The sequence below is a fragment of the Podarcis liolepis genome (genome assembly GCF_965112155.1).
Source record: "Podarcis liolepis genome assembly, chromosome: 2".
In the NCBI taxonomy this organism is placed as follows: domain Eukaryota; kingdom Metazoa; phylum Chordata; class Lepidosauria; order Squamata; family Lacertidae; genus Podarcis; species Podarcis liolepis.
Genome location: NC_139555.1, coordinates 4,348,371 through 4,373,833, shown reverse-complemented (window position 1 = coordinate 4,373,833; position 25,463 = coordinate 4,348,371). Strand labels below are relative to the sequence as shown.

The 25,463-nt window shown below is 44.7% G+C and overlaps 1 protein-coding gene across 2 annotated transcripts in view; it reads right to left on the bottom strand.

Moving 5' to 3' along the window:
• The window catches only part of GLI1 (GLI family zinc finger 1), a 111,077-nt gene that overhangs the window by 50,515 nt on the left and 35,099 nt on the right, over window positions 1–25,463 (bottom strand). The gene's annotated exons all lie outside the window — the stretch shown is intronic.

The window sequence follows — 25,463 nt, the reverse complement described above, 5'->3', positions numbered from 1 at the left end:
TTGGGGGAGGCCCAAAGGTAAGGCAGAGTTTGAAGGCTCAGCAGAACGGTTTCCAGAGGGGAGCTGTGTTCACCTGCTGCAGCAAAAACTGAACTGGTTAAGGGAACCCAAGCATCCATAGTTGTCAGCCAACACACCTCCTCTACATCTACAAAACAATTTCTATCTCCCTGGTGATTAAGTCCATAATGATATTGCAAACTGAAAAAGCCTCTTCCCTCTTGCCATTGCCCTTGGGCAGGGCTGGGTTACGCTGTGCGCTGAGACGCTCTCCGTTCCCCAGGTTTGGCTCTAGGATGTCCTGAAGGCTTCATGCACAGCCCAAGAGCCCAGCTCAGCACTCATGCCTTTCCATTCATTGTGAGCAAGAGAACTTCCCTCAGACAGCAAATTCAGGGAAAATAAGAACAATGAGGCGCTGAAGATCTGGGCTATGTAATGGGTGCAAAAGTCAGGAGCTGGCACACTTCTTCCCTGGACTCAAGAGATCAGTTTGCAAATCATGAGATGCTGGTTCTGACCAGCTAAGAGCCAAAGGGGTCCCTATGGGCAGAAAGCTTGATGTGGGGAAAGGTGAACCCTAAAATGGCGCCCGTTTGACCATTTTTAATTAGCCGCAGACATATCCATGTGACACAGAACCAGCACATGGTGAAGACTTCTCTACCAGTACAGGTAAAATTAACAGCAAATCCAGGGAGATTGTGTTATTACGAACTGCTGCTACTGTGTATGGTCACTGTCAGGGCTTTCCCCCCCAGCCAGAACTCACTGGAACTCAGTTCCGGCACCTCTCAGGTGGGCACCATTGCCATTCTAATAAAATGAATGAGATGTTCATGGTGAGTTGCGCTATTCTTTTTCTAGAAAAATAGCACTGGGTGACTGTGCTTATTTTGTACACAGAACTTTGCACAAAAATCTCACAGACCACATTCTGCATTTCATGGCCTTTTGGGCTCACTGCTTTCAATTCTAATGAATGCATATGAGTGTTTCTGCCACCCATACGCATCTGGTGATGAACTCTAGTGCATGGGTCTCTCGGGACTGGTGGAGGGGTGGGGGTTTGGGTTTTTTGTAGGTTTATTCGGCAATATTCTGCAATAATAAGCTTTAGTGGTGGATTTAAACTGAACCATCCACACCTCATTCTGCTCTGTTAGTTGTTTTGTGATGGTTCCCCAGTGTTAATGCACTGTTGCCATCTGGAGAGGTGCTATTGCACTATAGTGCAACAAAAGTGCAACCCTCCAGCTCCCCTCAAAACACACATTTGTGATATGAAAAGCTACAGAATTTCAGCCAGTTGTTATGGAACATGCCCTGACTGGAAACAAAACAGCATGTATACTCCAAAACCTCTGCAGGCACAAATGCTATTGAAAGCAGGATTGAAAATAGCCACCCCGATATCATCACGAGTGCAAAGAATCACAAACGCACAATAAAAAGGATGTCTGGAGGGACCCCATAAACATTTATGATTCAATAAATATGTTCGTTTTTAAGTTGTCACTACTGTTTAATTCTTTGTCGATGTTTTGCTAATCTGGCTTTCCCTCTAAACTAAGTTGTACAGGTCACCGAATACAGGTGTTCTAGTTCTTAACACAGAATATAAACAGTCCTGGAGGATGGGAAACCAGGCTATGCCTGTGCAAATGATGGATAACCAGACATTACCACAATCAGATTCAAATAAGAGGAGGAGAAGGGGGAGAAGGACAATAAGCAGAATGAAGGGAATTAGGTAATTGAAATCAAAACAGCATTTTGAGATGTTATGGGACGCCGGGGTAAAATTAGCAGCTGATTTACAAGTCATTGATTTTAGCAGTAAATTAAGCAATCGTTTTGGAAGTGGAGCATGAAGCAAGCCTTGCTAGGTGCTGTCTGCACAAGCTGCTATTTTACAAGCTTAGGAGAAATTGACTGGTGGAGACAAACCATAATTTAGGACCAATTAGAGAGGTAGGCAATCGGCTGCAGCACAGGATCCATTGCCAACCTACACTAGTCCTGAGCACAAGCATGGTAAATTGCAGTGGACACTTAGCTTGAGATCTGTGTCACACCAATGGATGTCCTTCCCAGTCCTCTTGTTTGACACACAAACACTCCTCCTTCTCACCACTCCACTCGCCTGCTCCCTTCCCTATTCAACAAATGCCAGCTAATTCCTGAACAAACTCAACTATTTACCCTCACACACCCGTCTGCCACAAACCCCCTCTGTACAGGCAGCATGGCCCACAAGTGGTTTGAAGTGCCGTGTTGACAAGTCTTGCCGCCTGCCTGATCCAGGGGGAGGGAGGGAGGGCAGGGGGAGAAGACACAAAATCGCAAATGAGTGCCCAAAGAGGCTTGATTCCACCAGGCATAAGGACATGGAAATGGGAACATCTGCTTCTGCTGTAGCAATTAAGATAAATTGCCATCACCCTATACTGTATATTACCAGGAAACCCATTATCCAAATGTGGATTCTCATGCAGCCAAAATGGCAACATCCTTGCAGAAGTTGGAGGCTATCAGCCATGGGCTTGGGTTGGGGGAAGTTCATGGTTTGCAAATACAGTGGTACCTCTGAAGATGAACGGGATCCATTCCGGAGCCCTGTTTGCATCATGAGCAGAACGCAACCTGCGTCTGTGGGTTGGGATTCGCTGAGTCTGTGTCGGAGCGTGATATCATTCTGAGCGTCTGTGCATGCGCGAGCGGCGAAACACGGAAGTAACCCATTCCATTACTTCCAGGTCGCCACGGGACGCAACGTGAAAAGATTTAACCCGAAGCGTCTTTAACCCGAGGTATGACTGTATACACATACACCATGTGACAAATGATACAGGAGCCTCCTTTACAGCAGCGTCTCTCCGCTGCTTACTTAAGTCGGGCTGAAAGGCTCAATAGGGAGTCTAATTTTCTGCACCCATGTATCACCCATGGTGAAGTGTGGGAAAAGTACAACTCCATCTCCAAATCAGTATATTTAAAATTTTGCCCAGAGGCAAAACAAGAACATGAGCATTGAAGTAATGAAGGAAAGAAATGTGCATAGGAAAAGTCATGTTTTAAAATAAATTACTCAACACGGGCAATGATTTATAGATTAACCTATAACTTCGTGCAAGAGGGGACATTAGGTATGAAAACAAATTTCTCGAGAGATGGGGACTTTGTATTTCCTTTTGAAATGAAACATTTGGAGAAAGAACATACTCATATTTTTTTTAGTTTAAATGTGAAGCTTCTTTCTCTTGCTACAGGATACTGTGAGAATATCTTTATCGCGGGGGGTGGGGGTCTTCTTGTCTGGGCAGCCCACAACCCCCCCCACACGGCCCAGGTCTGCGCCCTGGGAAGGTCACTGGGGTGCTCCTAACACAGCAGTTTGGCTTCACCCCCAGAGGCACACCCCATGGTCTCTCGAGACAGACAGATGCCAGCAACAACCTTTACTGCCTGTTAAGTTAATTCTCTCTCATACTGTATATATACTAAATAAATAAATAACTTTGTGATTGCCCCTTTGTACACGCCTGTTTGAGCACAGTTAGTAGCACCATTCTTGTCTCCAAACTGTTCAGCTGTTTTACCCTCCAAGTCTGACTTCCCACTGCATGAGAAACAGTCCGATTGCCTCAAGAAAAGAAAGGTAAGAATTTGGGGTAATGTTTTTTTGGGGTGTGTGTGGTGGGGGGAGGGATTGTCACTGTTATTGATATTAATTTTTGCATCTTCATTTTAGATCCTATGACTGACATGGAAATTGTTCAAAATGTACTTTTTGACTACTTTTGTTATGTTTGTAATTATGTACTGTATTTCTTTTTACATGTTGTAAAAAGGCAGAACACAAATAAAATGATTGACTGAATTTGCATCACTTTAGATTCGTAAGGATGTTCATGTTATCACCAACACTACCTTGTCAACTGTCACTGTAACTATTTTGGTCTTTTTGACAAAACTATCACTGATTTGAGGATTATCCACACCTCCACTTTCCCCTGGGGAAACCTGATATTTAGCATTGAATTGGAAAAAAATGGCAATTGGGTTTTCCGCAAATGCCATTTGTTCTGATTTATCACCATAGAGCGGGTTTTCAGAGGGAAAGAAGCGAGGCAAAGGCAAAATCACTCAGACCCACAGCTAGAAAGCGCAGGACAAGCAGAAAACCACTTGGACCTATGCTTTCTAGGCATGGGACAAGTGAAAATGTGGACCAGGGGTCAGCAACCTTTTTCAGCTGTGGGCCGGTCCACCATCTCTCCTACCATGTGGTGGGCCGGACTATATTGGGGGGGGGGGAATGAACGAATTCCTATGCCCCACAAATAACCCAGAGATGCATTTTAAATAAAAGCACAGATTCTACTCATGTGAAAATACGCTGATTCCCGGACCGTCCGTGGGCCGGATTGAGAAGGCACCTTAGCCGCATCCGGTCCACAGGCCTTAGGTTGCCTACCCCTGGTGTGGACGAACTCTTATTTTTGCGTGCACACACACACTTCTGACCTCACTCCTCTGCATTTCCCATCTCCAACCACAGGCGTATTTATGCCTGCCAGTTTAGGGGTATACTTCATGCATTCAGTGAAGTGGACTCTGGCCAATGAAAGCTCATGCCACAATATGATAGTCTTTAAGGTGCCACAAGAGTCTGTTATTGCCTTGATTATCCAGGGATAATTCAGATCACAACAATGAAAGCTAAGCTGGGTGGGGTGATGCTCACTACACTTCTTCTTTTCCTGGCACTACCTTCACAATTAACTGGTTTTTTTAATAATAATTTTTATTAGTTTTCAATTACTACAATCCATTATAAAAATGCCAAATTATAATGCAATTAATGATACAAATCATTGAAATGCCAAATTGTACAATTGTACAATTTAGGTGACCCTCTGCATGCCAGAATTAATGGTTTATTTATTTTGTTTCTGCGTTCCAAGATCTTATAAATTTCAATTACAGCTCCAGTCAAAATACCAATCCCTTATATCACAACTGCAGTTTTAACGACTTCCATTTGTATTGACACATTAAATTATTTCTACACCAACAGATGAACCATTCAAACTCCTTCCTGTGTGTGGCAATTATTCTGTCCGTAATGTTTCTTCCTGTCCTCAAAATATATTACAGTGTCTATCATTTGTCAGTTGTTGCTGTTCTCCATCACGCCTTGGGCGGCGCTAGTGTCCCATTCTTGTTTCAGAAGTTCTCCATTGCTCTGTCCCTGGTTCGCTGTTTTGCAACTCCAATTAACTGAAATTAATTTGCTGTAATAGTGCTGTTCGACTTCAGGCTCTGGCCTTGATCAGCAGTTTTGAATTTTGACTCAGAGTTGATTCATACAACCAAATCTACATGCTAAGTCATGGGTTAAGTGGATCCACAGGATGTCAGTATGTTCCCCAAAATGGTTCGGATACATATTAAAGGACTGAGATGGACAGGTGCAGAATTGTTATGTTCCTTGAATGGAGAGATATTCAGGGGTGGGGTTTTTTTGCATATTAAACTGTTGTACAAGAACACGTCATACAGATTTTAATTTTGAGCATGTAAACTTTAGGGATTTTATACACTATGTATATTGAGTGCCTGGGAAGATGCTCATGCACCCAAATGGGAGTGTATACATTTATGGCAAGATGCATCACGCAGTTGGCACAAAGGATGCTTTGGGTACATTCCGAGAATGCTACATAAAAGATTGAATGACTACAAACTATCCGGCTGATGAGGTTCTGCATGCAAAATGCTCACTGAAAGTCTCACACCAGGCAAATCCTCAGTGTGTTGCATGCTCTCACATAAACGATGCAAATTGTGAGCACATCAGGCATATCTATGTCACTGGTTACTCTATGTGCTGGTTGGAGAAAGGAGTTCTTTCACTTTGCAGAGACTTCACTGAAACCTCTGGCTTCTGTAATGTTCTCATTTTATGCTTCTGTCCAAGTGTGACAATTTTTTCAATATTGAAGCACTACAGGAAACCACCCAGTCAGATGAAATTGGGGTGGGGGATGGAGAGATGTCAGAAAGTCACACAGCGTAAAATGCAAACTTTGGAATCTGGGATTGCAGAATTGAGTGGACTTGGGGACCCATGACAGTCTCCATGCAGGAAAGAACATGCACACTGCTCCAATGTGTGATTTTAACATACATCTTCAAAAGTAAGGGTACAAATTATCTTTCCTCACCCCCAAACATACTGAAGTCATATAATGCAGAAAAATCATTATATTTAAACTATTATTCTGCACACCCCAAAAAGTGAAGATTCTGCCCCTTCCATTGGGAGAAAATGTTTTCTTTCTCCTCTCCCCATCACATACTTTTGCCCTTACCATCTCATCATCTGCTCTTGCGTAACTCAACCTTCCTGATCTATGGATGAACTCTGAACCAATTACTATCTACTCTCTCTATATCCTTTTAATTCCACACTTAGTGTCACAGTCAAGGAGATCTATGAAATGGCCTTGATTTGCACAATTTATACAAGTCACAGAATTCAACTTTTCTTGGCACATGATTTTGTGTACACACACACACACACACACACACACACACACAAACTTACTGTCTTAATATGCTGCCTGAGTTCTAGTGCATTTCTGGTTACCCTAAACCTAGCTAATTTGCATTACCGTATTTTTCGCTCTATAAGACGCACCAGACCATAAGACGCACCTAGTTTTCGGAGGAGGAAAACAAGAAAAAAAATATTTTGAATCTCAGAAGCCAGAACAGCAAGAGGGATTGCTGCACAGTGAAAGCAGCAATCCCTCTTGCTGTTCTGGCTTCTGGGATAGCTGCACAGCCTGCATTCGCTCCATAAGACGCACACACATTTCCCCTTACTTTTTAGGAGGGAAAAAGTGAGTCTTATAGAGCAAAAAATACGGTATATTGAACTAGAGCTGAATGGGATTTTGCCCATGATGATTATATATATATATATATATATATGCAGGTTTTGGTGTCTTCGGGTGTCTTCCCGTGTAAGAGTTGGGGTGTCTAGGCGACGTCCCGACGAGGTCTCACCCGTCATCCCCAGGCCGGTGCCCTCGGCCTCCCGCCACTGGAACAGAGCAGGATCTCAGTGCTTGAGTTCCTACAAATACTGCCGAGGGGGTGTGGTGCACAGCCTCCAACTCAAGCACTGAGATCCTGCTCTGTTCCAGTGGCGGGAGGCCGAGGGCACCGGCCTGGGGATGACGGGTGAGACCTCGTCGGGACGTCGCCTAGACACCCCAACTCTTACACGGGAAGACACCCGAAGACACCAAAACCTGCATTCCTGTACCCGTGAAAATCTACGAAAGCATATATATATATATATATATATATACACACACACACACACATACAGAGAGAGAGAGGAAAAACATTGTCAAAAATCAATCTATATATCAGATACTGTCAAAAACTGACCACCGCTGCAAAATCTTTGGGTGTCAAACCCATAGCTGTCAAGTGTCCCTTATTTGAAGGGACAGTCCCTTATTCCAGTGCCATGTCCCGCCGCTGTCCCTTATTGATGGATGTCCCTGAAATGATGTCCCTTAAATTTCGAAGGAAGCAGCTCCTCTCCCTCCCTCCCTGCCGGCCAGGGAGGAGGGAGGCTCCAACTGTGTTGCTTGGCTGTGTTGCTCACCCAATAATAAGTCTAGGAACGACTGGGGGGTGGAGCTTGCATGCCTTGTGTGTGGCTAGTTAATGCAAGCTGAGGGGGGTTTTGAATGCTGGATGCCATTTTGTTGCATGTGCTGCTGCAAACTTTGCAGTGCAAAGCCAGGCCGGGGAGCCATCTTAAGTTGAGGCTGCATAGGCCTTGTGGTGCATGTGATTCAGATTCTATTCAGTTGAACTTCTGGTTATAAAGTTGGTTGGACAGTGTTCTCAAAGCTACCCAGCATGAGTTTGACCAGACTGCAGGAGGACAGGAATACTGGAGTGACTGGAACAGGTGAGGCTGCAGGTCCCTTATTTTGGCTGCTGGTCCCTTATTTTCAAGGCTGCTGGTCCCTTATTTTCAAATCTGTAAGCTGACAGCTATGGTCAAACCTCGGATTCTAAAAATAAAAAATTCATCACACATTTGCTAGTTTAGAATATATACCCACCACTGCAGACCAGAATGTGGTGGTAAATATCATAAATATCACCAGGAATGTTCACTGTGCATTCCATATTGCAGGAATCTGGCACCAGAATGGCAGGACACTGAGGCTGACTTCACTGCCACTGCACTTTGGTGCACCTAGTGCCTTACTTTTTGCTGAATGGCCGTGTTATTTGTAAAAAGACCACACAGCAAGGTTGCCACAGCTGCATCAGCAAGAGTAGAAAGATGAGCAGGAGACCCCTCCCAAGGCACTTCAGGATAGTCCCTGCCCTGCCTTGAGACCTGGATGGCAGGAGCTCTCAGGGACACAGGAGTGTGGACAGAAAGTAGGACCAGCTTACATGCCCCCATAAGCCATCAGTAGGGTGGGTGTTGCAAGGAACGCACTCGACCTGGGAAAGAGACCAGCAGCATTTCTCACAGTGACCAGCAGCTGGACAACAGCAAGCACTAAGCATCAGGTCTGGGTGGCAGGGGCCCCAAACAAAGCACCTTCATCCCCCAACGTCCCCCTCATGAGACACTAGTTAAAAAGTCTCAAACAGAGTCTGCAACCCAGACCTGCGCGTACTCAGGATTCTATGACCTAACTGCACAGGAACACTGAATTACATGGGGTGCAGAAGAAGAAGAACCAGAGCTCTGACTGTGCTGTTCTATATGGTGTTCATGCGTGGTGTAGTGGTTAAGAGCGGTAGATTTGTAATCTGGGGAACCAGGTTCGCGTCTCCGCTCCTCCACCTGCAGCTGCTGGGTGACCTTGGGCCAGTCACACTTCTCTGAAGTCTCTCAACCCCACTCACCTCATAGAGTGTTTGTTGTGGGGCAGGAAGGGAAAGGAGATTGTTAGCCGCTTTGAGACTCCTTTGGGTAGTGATAAAGCAGGATATCAAATCCAAATCCAAACTCCTGGGTGGGATCTGGCACAAGCTGAATGCACGTAGCAGAAGATCAGTTCAATTTCAAAAAAAAAGCTAACATTTGGGGCTTTAAGAATATCAAATTCCCCACCTGCCCATGAAGTGACAACAGTAATTAGAATAGCAATAAATCCTAATCAGGTATAAGGAGCACCCCCCTCCGCCCTGAGCTTCTGTGTCAGGAGGTTTCACCCCTCCATCCTTTTTTCCATTCCACCCACAGAACTGGCCAGAGGAAAGGGCAGGGTCACGGGAGAGTCGTTCTGGAGTACATCAGAATTTCATTAGTTTTGTAGGGTTGGGTTTTGTTTTTTTGTTTTTTATCCCAGAGCAAACCGAGGAGGTGAGGCTGCAAGCACAGCACCCAACATACATAATTCATGAACACATCAAAATATGTGAATCCCATATTTGCACATGCATGAACTAGCACATAACCATGCAATGCCTTTCAGCAGCACCATACAGATACAACATTTTCTCACTATTTATCCCAATTGGTGTAGTGGATCTGTACACTCCAAATCTGCCTATTTAGCTGGTAGAAAGCCACTTTCTGTATCTACTTTGACATTCTTAAAAATCCTTTGTTTAACAAAAATGGAAAAGAGAAAATGACTCTCTCGATGTAAAAATGCATTTCCTAGGAGACATTGGAAGTACAGATTATAGATGCAATTTTTTCCAAAAGTCTTGAATGGGGAGTGTCAGCTGCTAAAGCCAATGGAAGTGTGTTGCTCCACTTTATTTTTTTACTCAGCAATAATAACAATAGAAAAGTTAAAATTCTGTATCCAGCCAATGCAAATTCTGCACCAAGAAAAGCTAAATTCTGCAAGATGTCTAAATTGTGTAATCCAAGCAAATGTTGCATACATTTATTGTGCAATTTGTGTCATTTTCATAATTTATTCTAGCTTTGTTAATCACAGAGGAGAGTGTGCCGCTATGCAAGGCATTGAAAGGCCATCTTCACACACTGAAAATATCACTCAGCCCCCACTTTGGTCTATGAGATTTCAGAAAAGGCTGCCCACAGAATTTCAAATTCAAATATACCATTGGCTAGATACTTGCTTTTTTAAAAAGAAAGTGGAATTCCTCACACAATTCTACTATTTCATGGAAAATTACAATATAATCAGTACTCTGCTCATACCACTATACCCCACTATAAAGCTGAGCCACCTTAACTCTTGCTGTAAAAAAAGGTACCTCACTTCATTTTAAAAACATTGGATGACACGCATCTTGCTCTCTTCAGTTACACAGATGCCACAGCAGAACATCAATGGTCACCCACACCATGTGACATGCTGCAACACTGTGGGAAAATGTTAATAGGGATAAATGCTATAGGGCACAAAAAACCCTCTACCTCTTAACTTAGAGGTCAAAGAAAGATGTGGATGTTCTTTTCATTGGCAATTGTCAAGCTAGCCTCCTTAACCAGCATCAGTGAGGGTCTTTCCAAGATTAGGTCTAGGGCAGATATAGGGAACATCACCCAAGGCTGAATGTGGCCTCCAAGGCCTCTCTACCTGGCCCCCAAGACTCTCCCCAGCCTCCATCCCCACCGGCCCTGCATTGCATTCTCTTAAGAGTGCTTTTGCCTGGCTGGAATGTGTCCCTGAATGCTGACAGCACCTCTTGCTTGCCTGGATGATGAGGGCAGACCCTCCCACTGTCCCTATTTTCCAGAGACATCCTGGATTTACAGAAGCCGTCCCAGTTTCTGATTTGATCCAGGAATGTCCCACTTTTACTTAGGACTTCCCTATTTTCATCAGAGAAAAGTTGGCAGGTATGGAGTTATGCAACAATTGAGCCATCTGAAGGCAGCCCTGTATAGGGAAGTTTTTTTTAATGTTCCATGTTTCACCACATTTTTATATATGTTGGAAGCCGCCCGGAGTGGGCAGCTTCCAGCATATATTATTATTATTATTATTATTATTATTATTATTATTGAATAGGACACCTCTATTTTCATCAGAGAAATGTTGGCAAGTATGAGAGGGGTATGTTGAACGTGTATAGAACCTAGCCTGCTGTACACACATAAAATTTACATATGTTGCTCCTCCCCTCCAGGAATTTGGCCTTAAAAAAGGTTCCCCATCCCTAGTCTAGGCCATAATACAAGTCTGAATCCAGAAGACAGAGGTCCAGCTTCAGCACCATAAGGAAAGTAGCAGGACCCCGTTGGGCGTTCAGGTCAGAGATTCTAACAGTGAAACAAACTTAGTGAACATATGAAAAAAGAGCCAGTCTGCCAAAGCAAGCAAGCAATCTGAGCAGCTGGTAGCAGACGCACTAATCTCAGCCTGGCCCCATATTTTTGGGTTACGAGTAGGTGTTTCCTAGTGAAGTGTGTGGTTTTTTTAGCTGGCCACGATATCTCTCTTTTTTTTAGAATTCAAGTTCTGCCATGCCCCAGGAGCACCCAGAGCACCCACTCTTCCCCAGCTGATCTGTTGGCCTGAGCCTGCAAATCCATGCTTGCTCACATTTGGAAGTAATGCCAACTGAATTCAGTGGGGCTTCCTTCTGGATGAAAAGGCACAGGATTCTCTCTGTGCGTCTCACTAAATTCATTCGAACACATTTCCAAGTCAACACACAGAAGATCATGTTGTTAGTTTTATGCACAATTACCTGGGAAACTCTTTCTGTTGGAAGTCAGTGGGAATTACTTTCCCAGAAATTGAGCACTGAGCTGGCCTGTTAGTGCCCAGTGGGGCTAACTCTCACGTTAGGGCGCTTCAGTTATACTCTTGCAAGCACTGACAGAGGAACGGGGGTGCGGAGGGAGCGGACCGCCTCCGGCACCACTATTCCGGTAGGGTGCCATCGCGGCAGGCCCCCCGGACTTGCGCCGCGCCCCCCGCGCCCCAGACGCCACACCCCCACAGGCAGCGCACCACGCCCCCACAACGTGAGCCACGCCCTAGCGGGTGGCATACCACACCCCTGGGGGGCGCCAGCCACAGCCCCGCCTGCTCTCCGCCCCCGGTAGCGGAGCATGCAGCTTCGCCACTGCTTGCAAGAAGCATTGTTTTGGGTTTGTTGGCATGGGTTTTTACTACCCATCCAGAGGCACAAGTGTAGGATTAGCACTGTCTATTTAATGCTCTAGAGTTAGCACCAACTGTCAAAATATTCAGGGCTTTGATGGTCCTAAAGCTCAGCCAATTTAATCAGTGTGGGGAAGGCCAAATTTCAGATCTCCACTCGCTGGGTGATTTTGGGCCGGGTCCAGCCTCAGCATTAACCTACCTTCACGGGGTTGTTGTGAAGATAAAATGAATGTATTCCACCTTGAATTCTTGGGAGGAAAGGTTGGTATAAATGTAATAATAAATAATTAAGTGACATGCTTGTACCTCTAACACAGGGGTCAGCAACCTTTTTCAGCCGTGGGCCGGTCCACCCATCCCTCAGGCCATGTGGTGGGCCAGACTATATTTTGAAAAAAAATAATGAACAGATTCCTTTGCCCCACAAATAACCCAGAGATGCATTTTAAATAAAAGTACACATTCTACTCATGTAAAAACACCAGGCAGGCCTCACAAATAACCCAGAGATGCATTTTAAATAAAAGGACACATTCTACTCATGTAAAAACACCAGGCAGGCCTCACAAATAACCCAGAGATGCATTTTAAATAAAAGGACACATTCTACTCATGTAAAAACACGCTGATTCCCGAACCGTCCGTGGGCCGGATTGAGAAGGTGATTGGGCCGCATCCGGCCCCCGGGCCTTAGGTTGCCTACCCCTGCTCTAACACATTGGGTTTCATCCTTTCCTTACACACTCTGCTTTTCTCTCCAAGGTACCTGCACACCCTTCACACTGACCTCTCTGTGCCTTTTCTTGCGATCCTTATCCTGTTCATTATCCCAGCCTATCCTGCAAGGCAGGGTAGGGTTATACATGCATAATATAATCCCCACTTATATGGATGGGAAACTGAGACTCAAAATGCTTGCATAAGAAAAGGGTTGCTAAATAAATAAAGAAAAACCAGGAGGAGGCTTGAGTAATCCTTCCTGCCCCAGCCTCTCACACAGCACATTAAAGGGTCCTCAAATAGGGCCTGGCTAAATCACACCAAAGGCTTCCATCCCCGCAGTGCGTCTCTCTCCAGCGGCAGCCATCCAGATGCCCCAGAAGGTGGGGGTGGGGAGAAGACATTATGGCCATGGCCATGCCCAACATCTGGGAATCAGATGTTCTACATGCTTCTGAAAATGAATGTTCTATTATTAGCTGTTATTGCTCATACCTAGGGATCCATGAGGATTTTGTTCAGCCTGCATTTTTAAGCAAAACAACCAGATTCACACTTTACAGAATAGTACACAGATCGGGAAGCAGTTTATCCTTTCGTTTTTTTCACTTCTCTGCATTTTGTGATACTATTCTTGGATCAAGACACATATAAAAGGACTTTTTAGGTTAAAGCACATACAGAAATGATGTGCTTTGTGAGAAAAAAACACATTGAGAATAATGCGAATATTCTTAAAAATAAATCAGATTGATGTGGAAACAGGAAAGAACACACATAAACACATGAAAAACGACAGAAATGAGAAAAAGACTGACTCTTCATCCCAAATGATACCCACTGATAAATCTACGCCTTTCCCTATTATTATTATTATTATTATTATTATTATTATTATTATTATTATTATTATTATTATTCCACCCACCCATCTGACTCGGTTCCCCCAGCCACTCTGGGTGGTTTCCAACAAATTAAAACACAATACAAGACCAAAAATTAAAAACTTTCCTGAACGGAAATTTATCCAAATTTATCCAACCCCATCTAAGCTAATGATCTGCCATATACATTTTCACTCAGTTGCTACATAACTTAAGGAATTCAGTGCTAATCAATTTTATTGGATGATCTTGAAGTTTGAGAGATAGGAGAGTTAATTTCTCCATAGTGTTCATAATTTCATTTTTTTAAAGATTTTTTTAAAAACCCTCTCAACTTTTAAAGACTTCTAGGGAAAATGATAAATCTCGTTGATAAGCTGCCCTTTTCTGAACCTTCTTCAGCTCCAATATATTATATTTTAGGTAAGATGTCACAACTAAATGACAGTATTCATAGTAAGGCTTAAGCATAGATTTATATATAGATTTCTGTAATGGCATTATGATTTTTGTGTTTTCATTATCAATCCTGTTTTCTTCTGAGTAATTTCTAACACCAACTTTGTCCTTGTGTGTGCGTGTGTGCCATATAATACTAAGATGAAACTTTCCGTGAGCTGTTTATAGCTGTTTATTCACACACACACACACACACACACACACACACACACACACACTTTCTTGCATGGTTACAGACAATTTAGATGCTTTTAGTGGCCCATTCAAGCATTCAGTACCTATGGTGGGCTAATCAGATTGCATGGGCTAAACATGTGTGATCAGACCAATCTGAATTAGGCCTTTGCATGAACATCTGTATGCACATAACCCCCTTCTGATAGACACCGACACAACTTGGTTATCGCTTCACACATTTGGTACTCTTATGTACCACTTGCCTGTATGGGGCTAGTGTATATCAGCATACTATAGACAACTATTTGTAGCAAGTGTCATGCCTTTCGACCTTTCTGGTGAGGCAAAAGGAACCCTGTTCACACTCAAATACATCTGTAATCTTAGCTCAAATTAAGCCATTTTAGGACAAGATGAAGTAAAGGCCCATCTGCTCACATGACCCTGCCCAGCTACTGAGATCAGCCTTGGAGGCTCTGTTCCATGTTTTTCTGCCATCAAAAGTATTCCATCAGATACCTGGAGACAGAGCCTTTTCACTTGTGGCACCCTGTTTTTGGAACTCCTCAAAGAGGTTTACTTGATGCCAACTTTAGTCTCCTTTGGCATCAGAAGAAAGTTTTTAATTTCCCGTTTTCCAGTTCCTGATGCTAAGTTCTTTCTTTGTTTTATGTTGGATTCTGAATTGCCTGCTGTGATCTGGTAATTGGAAGGATTTTATTCTAATTTATGTTTATTTTGTAATTGTAATCCATTCTGAGCTACACGTGATGCTGAATTCGCCACAACACACCTTTATATAGCTGGTCCAGCAAACAAATGCATGTGTCATGGTGTGGGCCAGGGGCAAAACTAGACTTTCTTTCACCTGGGTCAAAGACCAAGTTTGGCACACCCCATGCACATTTTCACACACACACAAAGACACTGGCAGGGAGCCTCAATGACCCCCTTCTGGAGGCTTCACCCAGGGCAAAAAACTGGCTAACCCCCCTCTGTAACCATGGCACTGGTGTGGGCACACACTGACACATTTGCCATGGTTGTGCAGCCACCTGTTAGAGATGTTTTAGGTGTCAGATACCTGCCTTAGAGCGGGGAATTGCACTAGATCAGGAGCAGCCAATCAAGTGCCCTGCAAGTTTTTTTGAACTACAATTCCAAAAGGGTGCTAGGAATTGTAGCTTTATGAGGGGCAAACTGCAGTTCCTGGGATTCTTGGGGGGGGGGGGGAGCGGTGTGCTTTAAATGTATGGTGTACTTTAAAGGTTGGACTCCAGCTGGCCAATGGTCAGATATTATGGGACCTGTAGTCTACAACATCTTGAAGGGCACCATGAAACAGATAATCTAGTGAAGATTTTCAACCTGGCTCCCTTGACCAACTATATTCTTGCTGTGGCTCCCCTGTGGGGAAACACACTCTGAGCCTCAGAAGCCCAGTTATGTCACCTCTTGCCTGCAGAGTTGGCAGCCCTTCACCCCTTTTTGAACACCCCCCTTTTAGAGTGTTTCCTCAGCCTCCTCTCCTTTCTCTTCTCCCTGGGAGTGCTCCAGGCAGCCCCACCACCACCCCTGGTCTCTGAACCACCCCCCTGCCCCCAAAAGAGGTCTTCTTCACCCCCACCACCGTCTTCTTCACCCCCACCACCAGGGGCCTGGGAAGAGGATATCCCCAGCCAACAGAGACTGGCCAAAGGTGAATGTGAAGCCAGCACCTTACTCACTTTGGGATGCAGCAGGTGCCACTGGGCCTGCATGGCAGAAAAGCTCCCCTTTGGCACTGGACACTCATCTCCCAGGCAGGCATTGCACACAGCAAGCACAAGGCAGGCCACCATGGTGCCTGCCTGCCTGCCTGGCCTCCCACTTGTCTGTCTATTCCCAACAGCAAGGGCTGGAGGACTCAGCTCCCGGCAACCAGCACCCCCTGGCCAAGCCCCAGAGTCACCATTCGCCTGAGGAGCTTGTAGCCAGAGCTGCTGCAACAAACAGCTGTGCAAGACTTTGGGAGGCAGAGATGCAAGAGGGCAGCAGAGGAGGGTAGGAAGGCCAGAGCTGCCTGTGGCACTCCCGGCCGTCATTCAAGCACACTGTTTGAAAAACACTGTTCTAGTGGGTTAGTTCCACAGGAGTGGTTTAGCAGCCCAGCATGTAGAAAAATCCTCTTGTTTCTTTCTCCATCTGTAAAAGAGTTGTGTGGATCGGCCCTGAGTTGGCAACCCTCTGCAAGGCCTCCTTCAGCTTGTCCTGTCTAAACCTTGCCCAGCTAGCACAGAGATTTTCAAGAAGGAAACAGGGATATTCATAACTGGCTGCTTTCTTCAATAGAGTTTGGCTTCCTTTAAACTGGCACTGCTGCAAGGGCTTGGCAGGGGGGAGAGCAGTCAAACATTGTTTTGTTGCTGCTGCAATAACCCCATACAATTTCCACAGGGAGGGAGCACTCCGACAGTGTCTCAGCACTTCCTTGGAGCAGCTGCAGAGATCCAACATACCTGCTGCACTAATGGCACAGCGCTGTGCTTTTTGATATGCTCCTCAGCCAACACCTCTCCCCTGCACACACACGCAGACACACCTTTCCTCATAGCTTGAAGCCACGCAAGAACTGCCTGAGAGTTTGAGCCTATCTCGCCTCTTATTAGGGGCTCAGGAGATTCACCTCTGGAGCATGTTATGGCAATTCCCTGGGGAGCAGGGGAACGCACAGTGTGCCTGTGTGTGTGTACATGCGTGCAGGCGTAAGAGCTGAATGCAGCCAATGGGGAGGGAACGCCTGTTCCTGTGAGGAGTCACCCTCCTCCCCTCCCTCTGCACAGCCGCCTCTGGCCCACCCAAGTAGCAGCCGATGGGCATAAATTTGAGAACTGAGTACTAGGCTGGATTGAAGGAAACCTTTCCCTCTCAGCCTCCACGCCTGCCAAGAAGCTCAAACCGAAACACATTCCCTCTTGGCTCGCCTGCCAAGAAACCACGGCGCAAGGCCAGCGCTGCTGAGGCTCCTCCACATAAACACAACTTGAGGGGGGTGGCAGGGCTACCCCCCTTCTCCCCTCCATTACCAATATAAGGGGAAGAAGCTTTAATGCTTTGCTCTGGATTGCTTACGCACACCAAATACACACATCTGGCTCCCTAGAGGGAACCATTCTCATTCCCACCCCAGCCCCCCGTCCTCAGGGTTCTGCCTCCTTCAGGGTTCTGTTAAGAAACACATATATACTTTATGTATAAATATCCTGTCCGGCTAAAAGGTGGAGGAATCAGAGGCAATTGTAGGATGGCCCCCAAGCCCAGAGACCCCATGAAAAGAAAAACAAAGCCCCTGCAAAAATTATTTTGAGCTGTGGAGTTTCCCGGAGGCCTCCTATAAGGGAGACTCAAAAGCAACGTGACTAAATTTGGAATACAGCATGCATAAATGAGAAAATATATGGGGCTCAGGAAGCAAGATGACTCAGACCCCCAAAATTTCTACTGTAGAAATGGAAACTTATGGCGGAGACAGAGAGCGATTCAGCCTAGAAGCCCACCCCTCTCAGATTAAGTCCACTAGGTAAAATGACACATTTCACAGCTGACAAACACATCCTGGATTGAACATGATGGTGAGTGGGACTTGCTCAACCTGATATTCACGCTGAGTGGGAGCGCACAGGATAGTTATGAGCCTCTCTACTAATTTAATGATATACTGACTGCTATTGCTTTATTTTGTATTTCTCACAGCCCACTCTGGAATCACTCATCCACTGAAGAGCAGGATGACGATGACAGAAATAAATAATTGATACATTAATCTTGTTGCTGAGGAGATTCAAGGTGTCGGGATCCTCGTCCCCAGCAGCATCACATTCAAACTGAACAAGGAAGGGTGGGGGTGGAATGGCTGCTTAGAGAGTAGGATGGAGGGTTTTATGCAGTGCTTAAGAGCTCGAGTTCAAGGGGGCTGAATGAGGTGAGCCAAGGTCTGCCATTCATGGCCTTTCTATTCCCATTTATGAGCTTACATAGTCCCAGGGATGCCCAGAGGGCCAGGCTGGCACACTGGGTTATAACCCTGAACTCCCAAGTCTCAAGCCATTGTCTTCAAAATAACAGGCCCCCTGAAAGCAGAGGGATGAGCAGAGAAAGGATAACTGCAGCCCAGGGAAAGTGGTGAGGGAGGGAGTCAGTAGGCTACCAACCTATTTCCTTAGGCCTGCCTTCAGAAAGCTGCCATCTCTTTAATAACTGACTTCTTATTTCAGGACTTCTGTTCATACAGAGTAGAAAGCTTACTATAAACCAAATGTGAGTATGCGTTCACACACATTTTAACTGTGAGCCAGAATCATCTTCAGTCAGTCCTAGGGTGGTCAGATGCAAACTAGGATGGGGGTTCCTGCACCTTCAATAGATGTGTAGAGAAAGGACGTTAAGCAGGTGTTGCTTGCAGGACAGATTGCACCTGTGAAATTCCCTCTTCTACAAAACAGGTGCAGGAACCCAGTTCTCTTTTGCATCTGGCCACTTAATTAGCCTTGCCATCAGTTTTAAAAATGTTTTGTTTGAAGAGAAGGCTCTTCCCTCAACTGTCATATGTCAGCAGCTATTCCCATCAGGTTCTAGGAGAGGGGGAGGAATGGGAATGCAGGGCCTCCCCATCCTCTCGACTGCAAGACCAGCTTATTTCCATTCCAGCTGCTTGTTACAGTAACTCTGTAACGAAGAAACTGCCCATGAGTTTGCTTTCCCCCCTCCTCCCTCCCAATCCCTATTTCCTTTTGGTTGTGTCTCTTAAACTATAAGCCTGTGGACTATAAACCTGTCTTTTCCCTTGATATTTTTAAGCCACTCTAGGAACCCTTTTCAGCTGAAGAAGAGGATTTAAAAAAAATGCTTTAAATAAACAACCATTCTACACCCCACCCCCCAAAAACACAATCTTAACCTTATAGGGTGTTGTTTTACATGTGGTTTGTTTCTCAAGCAACTTGTGAAAAACTGAAATTGTGTAAAAAAATAAGTTTCTAGTTTTCCAACAGTTCCACACTTGTGCATGTCATCTAAACAATTTGACTAGCAAGTTCTGATAATGATGATGTGGTTGCAAAAGCCTTTCTGATCTTATTACTCATGTTCCCTGAACATGGAAATTCTGTGTCCTTGAGAGCAAAAGGTCCACTTGTAAGCTTCATGGCAGGTTTACCTCCAGAGATGCATTTTAAATAAAAGGACACATTCTATTCAAGTAAAAACACGCTGATTCCTGGACCGTCTGCAGGCTGGATTTAGAAGGCGATTGGGCCTTAGTTTGCCCCCCAGGCCTTAGTTTGCCTACCCATGCTTAAAGCCCTTGCAAGGGACCCATACATCTGAAGTACCACCCACAGATGACCTTTACATGCGTGAAGACGCCTGCATATTAACATCATCTTCTGAGGCCTTTCACAGGTACCTCCATCATCATAGGTAAGGTAGAGTTGTAATCACAATTATTCAGTTCCCACTGCAAACAAGATTTATTATCAAAATTTACAGACTTCCAGCGGTTTGCAAATCAAACAAAAGCAATTGAAACAGCTCAACACAACAGATGCTTCAAGTGGTTTCCCCAAATTCAGCTGAAAATGCAGCTTATATTGGCTTCTCCAGTAGAGATGTACATCTTGGGAGTTCTGGCATGGAAACTTTCTGTGTTGACAACATGTCTTTCTGGGCTCACTGAAATCTCAGTGCCTGCCGCCATCAAATCTTGATTAATTGCATCAGGTGTGCTTGAGACAACACCTGGTGTATTTGTGCTGTTGTGAGGGATTCTGTTGAGGGGGTTGAATAATGGTGAGAATAGTGAGACTGGAGAAGCCAGTGCAAGTTGCAATTTCAGCTGAATTTGGGGGAAACCACTTGAAACAAGCGTTGTGTTGAAGTATTTAAATTGCTTTTGTTTGATTTGCTCATTGCAAGCAGCTGGAAGTCTGTAAATTTTGATAATAAATCTGGTTTGCAACGGGGCTTGAATAATTTTGATTGTGACTGTACATGGTGACCAGAGAGCGGGCGCCTTCCCAGGGAGAAGAGTCGGTGGAAGAAGATTGGAAAAAGTTTAAAGACTATTTACAGAAATATTGTAAAATTAATGAATGTTAGAACGATGTTGGATAGAAATTAAGTGGTTTTTTGCTGTAATTTTATAAGGGAATATGAAAAATGGAATACTAATAGGTAAAAATTTAATGTTACAATACTTTAAGATTAAAGACTAGGATAAACAAAGAGGGGAAGGATTTGCTGAACTAACAAACTGAATTGGAATACAAAAAAGGGAGGCATGAGGAGGTCCGGGAAACAAGCAAATGAAAGATAAGTAATGGAAAGATTGAATTGTTTTTAACTACTTTTATTTTGTATTTTTCTTTTTTCTTTTTTCATTTTGTAACATTTTGAAAATCTTAATAAATATCTTTTTTTAAAAAAAGAGAACGGGCGCCTTCACCGTTGTGGCACCTCTCTGCCCTTCTGGAATTCCCTCTCCTGGAAGGCCTGCTTAATCTGATGGCTTTTTTGTGCCAGGCAACAATCTTCTTATTTACCAAGGCTTTTAAATTGAAAAGCCTCGGCAAAGCTAATTAATTAATTTAATTAAACCATTTTGAACTCTGTTTAAATGTTTTATTTCTCTCTCTTAATAATTGGTGTCACATTATGTTTTTAAATTTCCTTTTGAACTGCGTATTGGTGTTATCGGGTGAATGACTGTTGTATATGAGGGAAAGCTGTTGTGGGGAGTGGGAGTGCTGAAGGGGGGGTGTCACATTGTTGGCATCCATCTGTCTTGTGAGACAATGGAGGAATGCGCCTTTGGGGGTGAAATCAAATCATTGGAGAGTCACAGCACCTGCTGTGGCTGTAGCATACCTTACACTAATCAGCTTGAGTTTATAACTTATAACTGCCGCCTCCCGCATTGTTTTTGCTGCATTTGCTGCACCAAAGTGACCTCCCCAGGGTGCAAGCCTAGGCAGTGTGTATGAAGGTCCTGGGATGCCTAGATGACAAGATCCCCCCCCTCTCCACCTCGCCAATGTGGTCCAAAGGAAAGCAGAGCAACGCCGTTGGCTCCAGCTTGGCTGCAGGAGTTGCTGGAAGAGGGCACACAAGACACCACCCAACTGTCTTTGGGACTCCACTCTGGATTTGAGTAGAGTTTACTCCTTAGCCTTTTCCTTTCCTGAAGATGTCCTGCAAGGCAGAAGGTAAGAGCAGAGAACAATGCATCTTCTACTTGTTTTCATGACTGCCTTTTTATTGTTGGTTTTATGCTGTTCATCACCATGGCCTCTTCCCCCTTAATGTTGGTGGTACCGAAATAAATAAATCTCTTCAAAAATATGTATAATTACTAATGCTACCTGGGCCCCTAATGTTTGCCCAGAAATAAATTTGAAAGAGAGGCAGAGTAGCTTGAACACTAGCTTCCTCGCTGCTGCTTAATCCTTCATATTCGTTTTTGGGTGTAGAGCACATGTAATATTCCCCTCATACAACATAATTAGGGGCAAATAGTGGGTGGGATGCAGTCACTCATTTGCCTACATCATTCCATTTGAATTTATATAACTATTAGCCCCTGGAATGTAAAAAAGAAACTACACATGTAATACAAATCAGAGAGAAAAGAGAGAGCAGTAAGAAAAACCCAGGGATAGCAATATTAAGAGTGGGAAGCTCCACTCTGTTTCCAGAACATGATTAGCACCACCCTTAACCTAGGCCAATTTAGCCTCTGCAGGGTTAACTGCATGTGCCTACACACACACACACACACACACACACACACACACACACACTGAAGAAATGTGAAGTAATGGCTGGATTAGCAAGTGCCGCTGAGATCCCAGGCTTGATAAAAAGGCAGTTCAGAACACTGTGTGTGGCAAAATCCACCATCCCACCACCACTGGTCCCCAGCTTGTATCTGTGTGTGAGCAGACAAGCACAAGACTTCTTCCAGCAATGAGCAGAGGGTTAATCCAGGCTGCATGTGTATGAGGACAGATACAAATAGATATTTGTGTACAAGAAGTTGGGATAAATGGGCGGATGTTTATATGGGCAAACAGATTTATTGATTACTAGGTTAGAGAAACCTGTTTATTTATGATTTGTATTCATTCATTCATTGCATTTATATCCCACCTTTCCTTCAAGGAGTCATTCGGGGTTCTCTTAGAATAACAGAACTGTAGAGCTGGAAGGGACCACGAGGATCATCTAGTCCTACCCCCTGCAGGGCAGGAATCTTTCGCTCAACGTGGGGCTTGAACCCACGACCCTGCGATTAAAGAGTCTCATGCTCTACCAACTGACCTGTCCCACTTCTTCCTCCCTATTTTATCCTCACAACAATTCTGAAAGGTAGCTTAGGTTGAGAGACCATGACTGGCCCAAGGGCAATCAGTGAATTTCATAGCTGAGCACAGATTTGAACCCTGGCCTCCCAGCAGTGGTGGAGATTCAAGCTCTGGTGGGGGTGGCGGAGAGCAGGCGGGGGCATGGCTGGCATGTGTCCTGGGGGTATGGTGCACCGCCTGCAGGGGCGTGGCGCCCAGCGCAAGGGGGGAGCCGCGATGGCACTCCACTGGGATCATGCCATCAGGGGCAGTGCGCTCCCCCCACACCCCTGTTCCTCCGCTAGTGCCTCCCAGGTCCTAGTCCAGCACTCTAGAAAGGTCCTCCAGCCTCTTCCAACTCATAAATGCGAATGGACTAGGGCAAGGTGGGAGTTGTCCATTGTTGAAACAAATTGTCAGGGAAAGTTGGGCTGGTGTGTTTGGGAAGGAAAAAGTGGTGGATCAAGTGGATTTGAGAGCAGGAGTCCAGAGGAGGGGAGGCAGTGGGGAGATACAGAGGAATCCCCACTTACGGAGGGGGGCGGTTGTTCAAGGAACGCGCCCAAGTGGAGATTCCCCCACCCTGTTCTGACCCTGCCCCCTTTTGGCCCTGTTTTTGGCATTTGTGTCAGCAGGAGCGCGTATGCTGGTTGTGTGCAAGTGGGGAAATGCCTGTGTTCTCTGATATTTTACGTTACTTTGAAAAGCAGTATACTTCAGGCAACATTGGTTCCATGGCAGAGGGAACTGGTAATGATGAACCAGTACAGATTGCGCAGTTCAGAGGTCTAGCTTCTTACAATAAGATGACAGTATCCTGTGGATAAGGGGGAAATGAGGCAGTCCCTGCTGCAGCCTCAGCATCAAAGTGGACCATTAAAAACTACCTTCCGGTGGGAGTTTTAGTCCAACAATATCTGGAGGACCACAGGTCCCTTGTTCCTCTCACATGTCAAGTTTATATTCACTTTGAGCTCCTCTCTGATAATGTCTGGTGGACAAGAGTCCCCTGTATTGCAAAGGAGCATTCTGACAAAGTAGGTGTGATATTCACATTACAAACCAATTTTTGGGAGAAGCACCTTTAAGCCTCATGTTTGAAAGTTGAATTCACATCCTTAATGTCGACAATAAAATATAATGTGCATATTGTTGCTTATAATTTTTCTTAGTCATTTAAAACTAAAAAAGTATAAATTCATGGCAGCAAAGCCATTTGGTTAACTAACTGGATACATTTGATTTCAGAGACTCTCAAATTCAGGCCCTGTAAGGCTATGGATGAACAAAACTAGCTAAGGTCTGGATGGACCTGATACAAACTGTAGAAGGTGTTCTGGGATGGGTAACATGTTGCCTTTGCAGCAGCTAAATTTTACAGGGTTGGAGCCTGAGAAAGAACTCATACAACCTTTTCTTCTTGCGCACAAATTTGCGTTGAGTTTCGCCTGCTATTTACTTTGGTGTGGCAATAAGGCCTTTAGCATGAACTGAAAAGACCACCTTCATTAGAACCTGGAAAATGCCTGGAAACTTGAAAGGGCCAAGGCCTGGAGACTTGGGGTCGCCATAGGTGTCTGTCAAAGCTTTCCACCACCAAAAATGATGGAGAAAAGCTAACCTGTGGAGAGTTAACAGCAAAAGAATGCAGGTGACCTGGCCCTGGATTGCAGCATGAATTCTAACATGAGATTACTACAGGGGTGGATAGGAAAGGATAGCTAAAGGATTCAATAACAGTGGACCATTTCACACTAGCTTTCTTCCGCTGGCATATACCCTATCTGTTCATCGATTCCTGACAATCTAGAAGACATTTCTCCAAAACCACTGCAATCTGGACTCCTTCAGACAACCTACTTATCGAGCATTCATCCTGATTTCCTTGCACAAAGCTTAGGCAGATGTTAGATTTGGTCTTCAGTGAGCATTCATTCTGATTTGTGGGGAGGTTGTACAATAATGAGCATTCTTTCTGGATGCATCTGGCTTTGCTGGCAGGGGGTTTAAACATTTTCCCATTAAGAATTTGTTTTATCCCGTCACTTTCCTTAGTCTGTTTGTTTGTTTGTTTGTTTGTTTGTTTGTTTTCTTTCTTTCTTTGAATTGGTTATGCTGGGGTGTCAGAGCACTTTAACCCACTTCAGTTGTGCAAACCTAACGTCCCAGAATGTACTTGAATCCCTCCTGCAAAATACTGGCAGTCTGGACGTGCCCTCTCATGTTTTCCTTTGCTGTCATCCCATAGTATGTTTCGTTTTGTTTTTTAATTGCCGGCTCCTGTTAAATTGGCAGCACAATCCTTTCAAGTACAAATTCATTTGGACATTTCAAGCAGTTATATATCAATCATTCTTGGCTCCTGAGTGTGCTCCTTGGAATTAGAACTTTTTTTGGGGGGGGGTCTATTTATCTATCATAGGTAAGAGCTCGCCTGCTCTTTCACAGCCATCAAATGGGAGCCTACTGCTTGGCACCAGGGTGAGATGGGAGCCTAGCAGAGCCATAAACTGCTGTCAGCCCGTCATAGAGGCATGGCCCTTCCTGGTCTCCAGAAAAGGATGAGGGATGAAAGGCAGCTCTAGAAAGCTTCTTGAACCATGAGGACCTCAGTCTCCATTCTTCAAAGCTGCTTATTCCCAAGACCAGCATGAATTCGCCAAGCGCAGCACATAGCTCTG